The sequence below is a fragment of the Sebastes umbrosus genome, chromosome 5, assembly GCF_015220745.1.
Source record: "Sebastes umbrosus isolate fSebUmb1 chromosome 5, fSebUmb1.pri, whole genome shotgun sequence".
NCBI classification, from domain to species: domain Eukaryota; kingdom Metazoa; phylum Chordata; class Actinopteri; order Perciformes; family Sebastidae; genus Sebastes; species Sebastes umbrosus.
Genome location: NC_051273.1, coordinates 23,724,818 through 23,737,083, shown reverse-complemented (window position 1 = coordinate 23,737,083; position 12,266 = coordinate 23,724,818). Strand labels below are relative to the sequence as shown.

Sequence of the window (12,266 nt, the reverse complement as noted above, 5' to 3'; positions counted from 1 at the left end):
TTTCATCCCCTTCTCATCTGCTGCCATCTCTCAGAAGAGTATGGCATGCCCATGGGCCAAATTCAATTATAGACCAAATTAAAGAGATGTTTCTCAACTCCCTCAACAGACAAAAGAACACACGCATGCACCCGACACGCCGAAGGGTTACAAGCACACATGCACACACAGAGGCAAACAGATATTCACACTCCGCCGCAGCCTCTGCAGTGTGCAAAAGAAATCAACACAAATCATTGAAGAGAAAATGAACAAACTGTAATTTCTCAAGTTTCTAAGTCCTTGAGTTTTACATCACTGACAGAGCTTTCCCACTGTTGCTCACTGAAAACCTGCCCTTTCTGCCTCTCCATCTCTCCAGGCCCCAGATGCAGTCTTTAATTAGCCATAGTAATGGTAACATAGCTGTGAATAAGTAGCCAGCCGCCTGACTGGTCCAAATCTGGGAGGACAATCTGATGAATTAGACAGTAAAGCGGGGAGAACCATCGTTAGCACCGGCCGTCTGCATTTTAGCATCAGCCGTAAAATATCAAATCCTCAGAAAGAGTTGGAGTGTTTCTGGGGTCAACCAATTATCGAGCGCTGCAGGCTACACTGGCTGCCTTTCAACGTGATTAGATCTGAACCCACCAGAGGACATCCGGTCCACTTGTTCTCTTGTACAGAGAGCCGAGATTAAAAAGCTCAAAATGAAATAAAAAAAAAAATAACTTTTTTTTAATGTTGTGAATTCAACGTCTGCTGCTCTTAGCAGGAGAAAAAAGAGGGCGAGCTGGACAAAGGGGAAAGAGGGATTTGATGAGAGGAGAGTCCCCTGCATCTTCCAAAAAACAGCCCCGGGCTCAAAGCGAGAACCAAGAGAGAGAGGAGATGTAAAATAATACCGCTGCTGTTGTTAAAACTACAGCATCAATTTAGGTGATTTGCATGTTTTCACTTGAAGGTCTTTAATAAGCAGAACAATTGTTGTGACCTCTGGGCTAATAAAATCCACTCAAAACCCATAATACCATTTGTAAAAATGCATAAATTGAAAACGAGACCACAGCGTAACATTCCTAAAAAAAAAACAGACTTTTTAATAATGCAGGATATTTTTTTTGTAATAGAACACTGGAAAGAAAAAAAAATGAACTGCATGTAAACATGTTGTTCCCTCATGTGCAAGAAACACGACAACAAGATTCAAAGCTTATAACTCCCGGGGGACTGCACCATGACCTTGGTGTTAATGCACGTGTAGGGGGAAGACGCCTCAAGTCTGCATGGGTGTGTGTTGGAACATGGCAGGGAGTGGTGGTGGGTGGCAGGTGTTGCAGCACGTCACCTCTGCTCTCCCTGAGGATAAAGTAATAATAATTCCCCACCAAGCTGAATAGATATCGCTTGAGGGCTCAAACAATACATGGGAACAACAAACACACACACCGACTTGAAAGAGCCATAAACCACCAGCCGCCCACACCGTCCTCACTGAACCAGGCCTGTACCATTACTCTGCACCAACACCCAGTTAATCACACGCATACACACAATATCAATTTGTGGAGCACAGCGCAGTAATAAATATGTAAATAACCTCACAGTTTGTGCCTGTATGTGCACGCGTGTGCTGGAGGAAACAAATAGTACCCACAAGGAGAGTAGGTGTAAGCATTTATGTCATCCTGTGTTGAGAGGTTCACACAAAAAAAAACTCACAAAATGACCTATCCATGACAGGAAGTGTGTACAGATGGATCAACAAATACAAATGGATCAATTGGAAAATAGTGCATCCACCAACCCTTACACACACACACACACACACATACACACAATCCATGACTGTGACAGTGGGATGGGAGAGTCTGTCATTGTCCTGTAAGGGGATATCGGAGCTGATGTTGGCGACTTATCCACACTCTTCGTAATCCATTGTGTGTGTGTGGGTGTTGGTGCGCGTGTGTGCGTGTGTGTGCAGCCGACCAGGCCTGGTGTTGTTGATAAGAGCTGAGGGCTTAGTCCTCAGTCACAGGGACACACTCAGAGCATTAATGAGCCCACAGCACAGAGGAGAACCTCTGCCAAAAAGGTCTTTATCAGCCACTAGGAGCCTGTGTGTGTGTGTGTGAGTGAGACAGTGAGAAAGTCTGTGGGTCTACATGGGTTTTTTTTTTTTTTTTTTTACATTCCACTGTATTTTCAGAAAAAGTATTCATGATCAAACGCTCTCTCCTTACACACACACACACACACACGCCTTGGTGGTAGTGCCTGAAGGCGAGGCTGCAGGTTGAGATGCAACACAGCAGTTCTGTCTGAGAGGACGCATCCATCACACAGACAGCTTTAACTCAGTGTGTATGTGAGAGACAGAGAGTGCGTGATGTCAGAAGTTAGTTAGCTGGGTAACAGGGTGATTTTTTGTTAACGGAGCTACACCAAAGCCAAGCAACGAGGTGATTGAATGACAGACTGTTATATTGGTTGTCAACATGAGGTGGTGGGTAAATGTCAGAAACAAAAAATGGAGATATGGACAGACTGACAAGAGGAGAGAGGAGGTAGGGCGACGGAGAGGGAAATGTCTGTATGTCCGTCTGTAGCAGACTGTTGCCAAAGAAAGTATATTGCTAAGAAGTTAAAGTCAATTGTGTGTTCCGTTGCAACGCCAGCGCCCCTCCGCCATTTAGGACTGAAAGCGACTACCGGACGCCAGCAAGACGTCCGCCTACAAAGTGCTGTACAAAAGTAAAACAATATTATCTTAGTCTATTGTCATATATTTAATGTCTCTATAGAAATGTCCTGTGTTGAACAATAAAATATCATAAATATGCATACTATTTTAACTATTTACTTAACCTACTTATCCCAGAGGAGCATAAAGTGAGCGATGGACATAAAATACAAGTTAGAAAAATCCAGCACACAGATTTTGAGAGCGATCTCAAACTTTTTCATATCAAGGATCTCCAAAATCAATGAACAACAGACCATGGATGTTTAAGAGGCTGTGTCCTGTGCTTTTGCCCTGCGTGTTAGTAAATAGCCTAACATTACAATTACGTTAAATTATGTTCATTATGTGCGTGATAATACTGGCTGATAGCCGGTTGTTTGGGAACAGAGACGTTAATACATCCACCACGGTACAGGCTTACAGCATACAGCCAATGGGTGTAATATAAGATAATAAAAGTGATAAATTACAGCCAATATATCTATTATTACAGCCGCATACAGCTAGCAGGAAGCCGGCAGAACCGGATATGTCATATGAGTGTGCAGGGCGGTGCAGTCCCGTGGGTCTGATGCACGTTCATTATGCCAAGGAAAATAACTCTGGATTCAGCTATTAGTTCATTTTACAACTTTTAGGTCATAATGTAGTGTTCATAGTTGATTAACAGATGCCTCTATACATCCAAAGCCATGGACTCATAGGCGTTTTCAGTCCAAAACGGCGGCAGTGCTACTGCTGCGCCATCTAGCGGCTGCTCTAGAGTTTCATCCCTTTGCTTCTCTACTCTTTGCTGTTACACGTAACACAAGGACAATCATTCTAGTCCCACAGCTCTCATACGCACACCGAGTACAAGAAGAAGTGATGTGCACTTCAAAGTGTGTACACAAAGCCAGCAGAAAGAACACACTCACCTACGTGCGACAAAACACAGTTGTCAACTCCCAACTTTTTGATGAATGGCTTTTCTTCCACTCTCCCTCTGATTTGTCATGTTTCAGTAACCAGGAGGCATTGCTTTCATCTGAGAAAGGTACAAAGCAGAGGGAGGAATGATGGAGGCATCAGGAGGTGTGAGCACCTGAATTTTGCTCATCATTTTACTTTTGAATTATTAAATAGAATCAACAAATCAAACAAGAGGCTGCATCAATCAGGCAAGTCATCCAATACAGAGAGATGAAAGGGGACCAGGCAGAGTGAAAGTGGAAAGTGGGTTTGAAGTATATTCCAGGTTTAGGACTGTGCATCAAGAATTTATGGGATCTAAGTGATGCTGGTTTGAGATTAGAGCAGGGGAGGGGTTCATTCAGCTGCATAGTGATACTGGAGCCTGGCGGGGGGGAAACTGCTGAGTTGTGTATACCATTTGACAGTGGGGGGTGTTTCTCAGTTATAAGCACACATACACAGGAGGAGGAGGAGGAAGCAGAATAGTGGGGGGTAGACAACATTATTATTGATTAGGGGTGGAAATCACCGAAGGCCCCAAGATACGATATTATCACGATACCATCTTATTGCGATTTTAAACATTTTGCGATAAGATATATTGCGATTTATTGCCTTTTTTCAACTGCAAATTATGCAGTTTGTCAACATCTGTTTTATCTAAAAAGATAAAGTTCTCACTCTGTTCATCTCAGAGTTTTCATTCACATATCTGGAGGTCAGATGTCAAGGGGTCCCTTTGAAAATAGCCATGCCAGTTTTTCCTCATCAATGTTTAGCCTAACTTTGGAGCGTTATTTAGCGTTCTTCCCACCAAGCTACATGACATAGCTGGTACCAATCGATTCCTTAGGTTTTATAGTTCCATAGGATACTAGTATCTTCACTCTAGGCGGAATAGCGGCTAGTTATTAGTTTATATAATAAAAGAAGATCAATACTTGACGTCCATGTATCAATACAATATTGCCACGCAAAATATCGCAATACTATGCTGTATCGGTTGTTTCCCTCACCCCAATTATTGATAGAAGGGGCAACGTCTAGCTCACCTGGTCGAGTGTTCACCCCATATAGGCTGAGTCATTGGCGGCAGCCTGGTTCAATTCCGACCAATGCATGTCATCCCGTTTCTCTCTCTCTCTCACACCGCCCTTTCTTGTCATTCTCCAGCTGCTCAAATGAAATCAATAAAAGCCCTAAAAAATAAATGAATGATAGGAAACAACTTCTACCCTTGAACCAGATCCACTTTGTTAACATGTTAAGAAGTTATAAGTCATAGTGCTCTGTATAATGATTAACTTATTTATTAACATTAAATTATTAAACAGGTTGTTTTTTATCTAATGTACCTGAACTTTGGGGGCGGGGGACAATTCCAGCCCACAGTTCCACAATTGCAGCCATGTTTGTAACTGTAAATAAGTTACTTCTGAGTTAAACCATTTGTAGAGGGGCTAGGGGCTAGGGATAGGACAATCGCAATAAAATACGCTCACAATGAGTTGATTGTGGTGAATTTCCATTATCGGGATAATCATGAATATCCTCACAAGTGACTTGAAAAAGCTGTCTAGCTTAATATCATGGTAGAGAAGTGAAAAATAGAGCAGGATTTAAAAAAATAAAGGAATTATCATAAAAAAAGAAACAGAATCAATGTTGCTATTTTTTTTATCTATCCTTTATTTATGCAGGGGTACTGTATGATTTATGATTAATATTGTTTGTTTTTCACAAAAAAGGATATTATAAATATTAAATAAATATGAATTATTAAAAAGCATAAATAAAAATGTTTGTTTTTTAACTAAATGTAAGGTAAAGTCATTCCAGTGCGTTTTAGTGCCATTTTAAGAGTTTTAGGCATATTTTGAATCAGGATAAAATCATGAATCGCAGTTACTTTGGCCAGGATAATCGCCCCATGCCTTATAGGGGCAAGCAAAACTTGACTTCGGGCTAGTAGATTTCTGACACAATCAGATATTTTCAGAATGAAACTGGTTATAACAGCATGAGAAGCTTACAATGGACACCTGCTCTTAAACTTAGACACAATAACCGTCAGGAGGTCCCTGCATGACTCATAAAACACCAAGATTATAAAACAGATCTTGTAGCCTGCATGCAGACAACACCAAAACACACATGCTCACATAACATGTCTCGCTCCTTAAACAGCATGTGTCTGCTTCCCAAGCCCTGGAGTAATAGCAGTCATTACCGCGCACGAGCAACATGAGTGCACACACACTCACTGACACATTCACACACATTGTCCAGCAGGTTATTACAGCGGCAGTGTAGCTTATTACCCAGCCTCAGCACCACTCAATTATTCAGCCTGAGTCCACGGGGATAGGAGAAGCAGCTCAGTGTGCTACTTACAACACGCCTAAGTAGGCCAAAGAGACTGAAACTAAAGTATGACACACAGACGCACCGTGGCATCACCGTGAAGACCGTGGAAAACTGGGAACTCCGAGCACGGATAACACATTTTAGGAGCCGATTTAGCAATTCAAAGTGTGTGCGTGTGTGGAATGGTTGAGTCACTTTTGGTGAATGGGTACAGTCACAGGAGGCCAAACATATCACTGACTGGAGGGACAATTAACAGACTAAATCTCTACTTGGCCTAATTCTGTCTTCACCTGGCTTTAACATTTTCAGTGTGGCTTTCATCAGAAAAAATGTCCTCATCACTGCCATATATTTGCCCTTCATCGCTGAGAAATCCAAGGTATTTCCTTTTTAAAACATTTCTGTTGATCCTTCTTAATAGAAATAAAACTGGCAGTCATATACCTTTGCTAGATTGCCCGTATACACACGAACCACAGAGGACGATACAACCTTGCTTGATCCCCCGGTAGTTTATTAAATACTTTTACAATCTTGCAGAGAAATACAGACAGAGGAGGCAGAGGCGCCGAGCGTAAGAGAGTGGAGGGAGCAGATCTATTTTAGAGTGAGATTAAGCAGAGCTGTGTTGAAATAGAAGCCCTGGCCGACCGAGCCATGATCTGGGGACTTATTAAAGACTCTTATTAAAAGTTAAGGAAGGCCCTAAGAACCTTACAATAAGAGAGAGGGTGAGAGAGAATCACACAGTGGAGGGGGTGATGGGTGTGGTAGAGAAAGGATTTTAAGCTTTCCTTCCTGTTTTCATCAGCACACACACACACACACTCCATGACCATCTCCCTCCCGACTCATCTCCACTGACTCCTCCTCACTCTCCAACCAGGTCAGCTAAATAAAGTCCACAGTTTTAGCCTAATTTCTGACAGTCTAAAGACTTCACACCCAACTGCATGCACTCACACTCATCAAGCGCTATAGATTTCAGAGAAAATCCTTTTTTTCCCGCTGTATTGCTACACAACACGCTCATTGAGCATAACACAGGCCTGGTGCAGCCTGATTTGGTTCGGTGCAGTCCTGTGTGACTGCAGAGTATCCCATAGAGAGTAGAGGGAGTGCTGTACCACCTGCTTATTGATCAGTTAAAAGATAAGGCTTGCTAGAGCTAAACATCTGACGCCAAAGGGGGTGTTTTGGCGTAGAGCTGCCTTTCTACCTTCTATGGACCCCTGGGGATGTGGATCGAAAACCGCAGTGTGTTTCTGTGAGACATGACATTTAACAACCAGTAACAAAAAAAATAAAAAACTATCATATATACATTTTCCTACATTGTTTTGCCTCTCCCTCTGTCTCTAAAGACCACCCATCATCAGCGCTTTGTCCTTCAAACCAGAGCAGGCATTAAGCATAATGGAAACCATGACAACGAGACAGCGAACAGACAGCACTGCTTAAGCTGAGTGAGGATGGATGGATGGATAGATGGGGGGTTTTCTGAGAGGACCACGGAAGGGGAGGTGAACTGAGAAGGTATGTGGGAGAAGAGAAATAAGGATTCTTAACGCTAGTTTTCAACACCCTCCTCCCTTTACAGTACATGCATGTTTGAATAAGACAGACACTTAATTTTCTTGGCAGATCTGTAGCACTTTGAGGCATAATGTGAGTCTGTGCTTTGGTTTAGTGAGGGCTCTGTGGGTGTTTCTTTACAATTTCCAAGTCTCAGCTATCAAAGTTAGTCATTAAACATGTACAGCAACCACAGAAATCAGCTGGACTCAACCCAACGGAAAGCATGCAGTTATTCCCAGTCACTACGGTTTTGGCACTAAGTCTATTTTGTGTGAACCTGAGCTAACAGCATGTAGAGGCTGGCATTAAGATTTCCTCAGATGTTATGCTGGTTTCCCCCGGCAGTAAGCTGGAATTATAATGTCAAATTTAAAACAAACGTCACAGAAACAAACGTACAAGGATTAATGTGAAATTATTGTAATTTATTCCAGGCTTAATCCCTCATAATATCCCTGGTAAGTAGCTGTAAGCAGGCAGGCAGATACATCAGTCTCCCATACACACACATGCATACAGAGATGCCTAGCGCACGACCCTTTTCCATGAGTAACCACCACTAGGAACAGCAGGGAAGAAGTATTCAGATATTATACTTCAGTAAAAGTCCTGCATTCAAGTAAAAGTACAAAAGTGTCGGCATCAAATATACTTAAAGTACCAAAAGTAAAAGGACTCATAATACAAAATAGCCCATTTCAGCCTCATATATATTATATTACTGGCTTATAATTATTGATGTATTAATGTATTCATCACTTTAATGTTGTAGCTGGTAAAGATAGAGCTCATTTTCATTACTTTATATATTAATGGGAACCTATAATAATATATCAGAATTTATTAGTTGACTAATATTTCGTATTAATAATGTAAATCTGCAAAGTAACTAAACGGTCAAATGGATGTAGTGGAGTAAAAAGTACAATATTTGCCTCCAAAATGTAGTTGAGTGTTAATTAGTAGTATAAAGTAGCATAAAATGGAAATACTCAATAAAATACAAGTACCTCATAATTGCACTAAAGTAGAGTACGTTACTTGAGTAAATGTACTTAGTTACAGATCCACCACTGACTAGGAATAGGTGTTACTTTCTTGATCAGACATTTTAACCTAATAAACAATCATTTGTATCATGTTTAGTTTTAGTTTAGTTAGTCTAATAAACTAGAACTTGTAGCATGTTTAGTTTTAGTTTAGTTAGTCTAATAAACTAGAACTTGTAGCATATTTTAACTAACTAACTTAGCTAACTAACTGCTGCTTGTAGGACTGTTTTTAACATGTTTAGTTAGTCTAATAAACTACAACTTGTAGCATGTTTAGTTTTAGTTTAGTTAGTCTAACAAACTAGAACTTGTAGCATGTTTTAACTAACTAACTTAGCTAACTAAGTGCTGCTTGTAGGACTGTTTCAACATGTTTAGTTAGCCTAATAAACTACAACTTGTAGCATGTTTTAACTAACTAACTGTTACTTGTAGGACAGTTTTAACATGTTTAGTTTTAGTTTAGGTAGCCTAATAAACTAGAACTAGTAGTATGTTTTAGATAACTAACTTAGCTGACTAAGTGCTGCTTGTAGGACTGTTTTAACATGTTTAGTTAGTCTAATAAACTACAACTTGTAGCATGTTTTAACTAACTAACTGTTACTTGTAGGACAGTTTTAGCATGTTTAGTTTTAGTTTAGATAGCCTAATAAACTAGAACTAGTAGTATGTTTTAGATAACTAACTTAGCTAACTAACTGTTACTTGTAGGACTGTTTTTAACATGTTTAGTTAGTCTAATAAACTAGAACTAGTAGTATGTTTTAGATAACTAACTTAGCTGACTAAGTGCTGCTTGTAGGACTGTTTTAACATGTTTAGTTAGCCTAATAAACTACAACTTGTAGCATGTTTTAACTAACTAACTTAGCTGACTAAGTGCTGCTTGTAGGACTGTTTTAACATGTTTAGTTAGTCTAATAAACTACAACTTGTAGCATGTTTTAACTAACTAACTGTTACTTGTAGGACAGTTTTAGCATGTTTAGTTTTAGTTTAGGTAGCCTAATAAACTAGAACTAGTAGTATGTTTTAGATAACTAACTTAGCTAACTAACTGTTACTTGTAGGACTGTTTTTAACATGTTTAGTTAGCCTAATAAACTACAACTTGTAGCATGTTTTAACTAACTAACTTAGCTGACTAAGTGCTGCTTGTAGGACTGTTTTAACATGTTTAGTTAGTCTAATAAACTACAACTTGTAGCATGTTTTAACTAACTAACTGTTACTTGTAGGACTGTTTTTAACATGTTTAGTTAGTCTAATAAACTACAACTTGTAGCATGTTTTAACTAACTAACTTAGCTGACTAAGTGCTGCTTGTAGGACTGTTTTAACATGTTTAGTTAGTCTAATAAACTACAACTTGTAGCATGTTTTAACTAACTAACTGTTACTTGTAGGACAGTTTTAGCATGTTTAGTTTTAGTTTAGATAGCCTAATAAACTAGAACTAGTAGTATGTTTTAGATAACTAACTTAGCTAACTAACTGTTACTTGTAGGACTGTTTTTAACATGTTTAGTTAGTCTAATAAACTAGAACTAGTAGTATGTTTTAGATAACTAACTTAGCTGACTAAGTGCTGCTTGTAGGACTGTTTTAACATGTTTAGTTAGCCTAATAAACTACAACTTGTAGCATGTTTTAACTAACTAACTTAGCTAACTAAGTGCTGCTTGTAGGACTGTTTTAACATGTTTAGTTAGTCTAATAAACTACAACTTGTAGCATGTTTTAACTAACTAACTGTTACTTGTAGGACAGTTTTAGCATGTTTAGTTTTAGTTTAGATAGCCTAATAAACTAGAACTAGTAGTATGTTTTAGATAACTAACTTAGCTAACTAACTGTTACTTGTAGGACTGTTTTTAACATGTTTAGTTAGTCTAATAAACTACAACTTGTAGCATGTTTTAACTAACTAACTGTTACTTGTAGGACAGTTTTAACATGTTTAGTTTTAGTTTAGGTAGCCTAATAAACTAGAACTAGTAGTATGTTTTAGATAACTAACTTAGCTAACTAACTGCTGCTTGTAGGACTGTTTCAACATGTTTAGTTAGTCTAATAAACTACAACCAGTAGCATGTTCTCATCAATCAAACTCGTGTCTAACTCAGTGAGTCATTTTGTCTTGTAGATATGAAACATTCTTTTTAAATGTACTTCATATAAAGCATGAATCTTACCTGTGGTTTGTCCAAGTAATGTTAACCCATTTTCGTGCCTCGTTTCTGCCTCAAACTGGTCCCAAAGCAGTGATGGGCTCATAGTTGCTTCCTTGTTTACTAGTGTTATTGTGCTGATCATAGTTGGAAGGCACAACACACCCAAGGTGAACTCAGGTGTATACTCACAGGTGTTTCCCTTATCTGCCTGATTAGACCTCCTCTGTCCTCTCAGGACTGTGTGGGTGTGTTCAGACCCTCCCACTTGATTTTTTGTTTGTTTTTTTAAACAATATTTTTATTGAATTTTACATATAGACATATAAACATATATACACATACAGACAGACTAACAATATTAATAATTAAATTATACAATGAAATGTTTAGTCAGAATTTCAAAGAAAGAGAGACATGACATTTCATGTATTTCACTTATCTAACTAACAAAGAAAACAAAGAAAATAAAAGATAAGACAACATAAATAAATAAGAAGAACAAAAAAAGAAAAAACACAACACAACAATTTCAACAACAGCACTCAGCAACACAGAGCAGTTTCTATTTGACTGTGCCCCTTGACGTCCAAGAAACTCCAACAAAGGTTTCCAAACATTTTCAAATTCTGCACTCCCACTTGATTGACAGCTCCCTGCCTCCTGTAACACCTGTTCGCTGGGACAACTTATACCTTTATCATTATATTTTTCACATCACAATCACTGCACACTGTGGACAGGGAGCCTTTATATAGATCTTCATAATTGGCATATTATTAACTATGAAAAGACCCTCATCTTTCTTCGGTACATTGAGTTAGGTGTCCAGAGTAATAATAATAATTGAAAACACCTGACCTGTAAGTGTACAGGACATGACCTCTAATAAGGCTTATTACTGTGAGGCTCATTGCTGCTAATAAGCCTGTACTATCTGCTCCATTTCTGTGGTGAAGAAAGATGATAAATGCATCCATGAACACATTTATTAACAGCCTCAACCTCAACCTGAGCTCTCTAGACATATTTTTCGTGGACTAACACTATCTCAAACACATTTCATCATATTGTTGAGGCTATGGGACGAAACTCAGTGCAGACCATGGTGAAGGCTATTTAGGATATGGTGCTTTCCATGAGGCTCCAATATCTGATATATATCAGAGTTGGCTGCTCTGTGAACACTCCTATTGTATATGAATAAAATCAAACCTTTACCTTATTGAAATATGTGGATAACATCAGTGTCGACGGTGCTCTTCTAAAGTGGAAGCCTTCAAAACACACACCTACTGTGCTGGTCAGTTGCACAGTACTTTTGGTCTGAATGTCCAACCAGGTCCGTCACAGTTTGCTGAGTTTAGCTGACACTGACAGTGTTTTGGTGTGAATTCTTCTCTCCCATGT

At 39.2% G+C, this 12,266-nt stretch overlaps 1 protein-coding gene across 4 annotated transcripts in view; it reads right to left on the bottom strand.

The window, feature by feature from the left end:
• dab1a (DAB adaptor protein 1a) overlaps positions 1–10,902 on the bottom strand; it is a 314,427-nt gene extending 303,525 nt beyond the window's left edge. For 2 of the 4 annotated variants that reach the window (XM_037770006.1, XM_037770010.1), the window contains exons 1-3: positions 10,881–10,902; positions 4,735–4,855; positions 3,646–3,755 (exon numbers count right to left, since the gene is read on the bottom strand). The gene's annotated coding sequence lies outside the window, so the exon portion shown is untranslated. The remainder of the gene's footprint in view (positions 1–3,645; positions 3,756–4,734; positions 4,856–10,880) is intronic. The other 2 variants (XM_037770011.1, XM_037770012.1) reach the window with 1 other exon arrangement.
• Between the last annotated feature and the right edge of the window lie 1,364 nt (positions 10,903–12,266).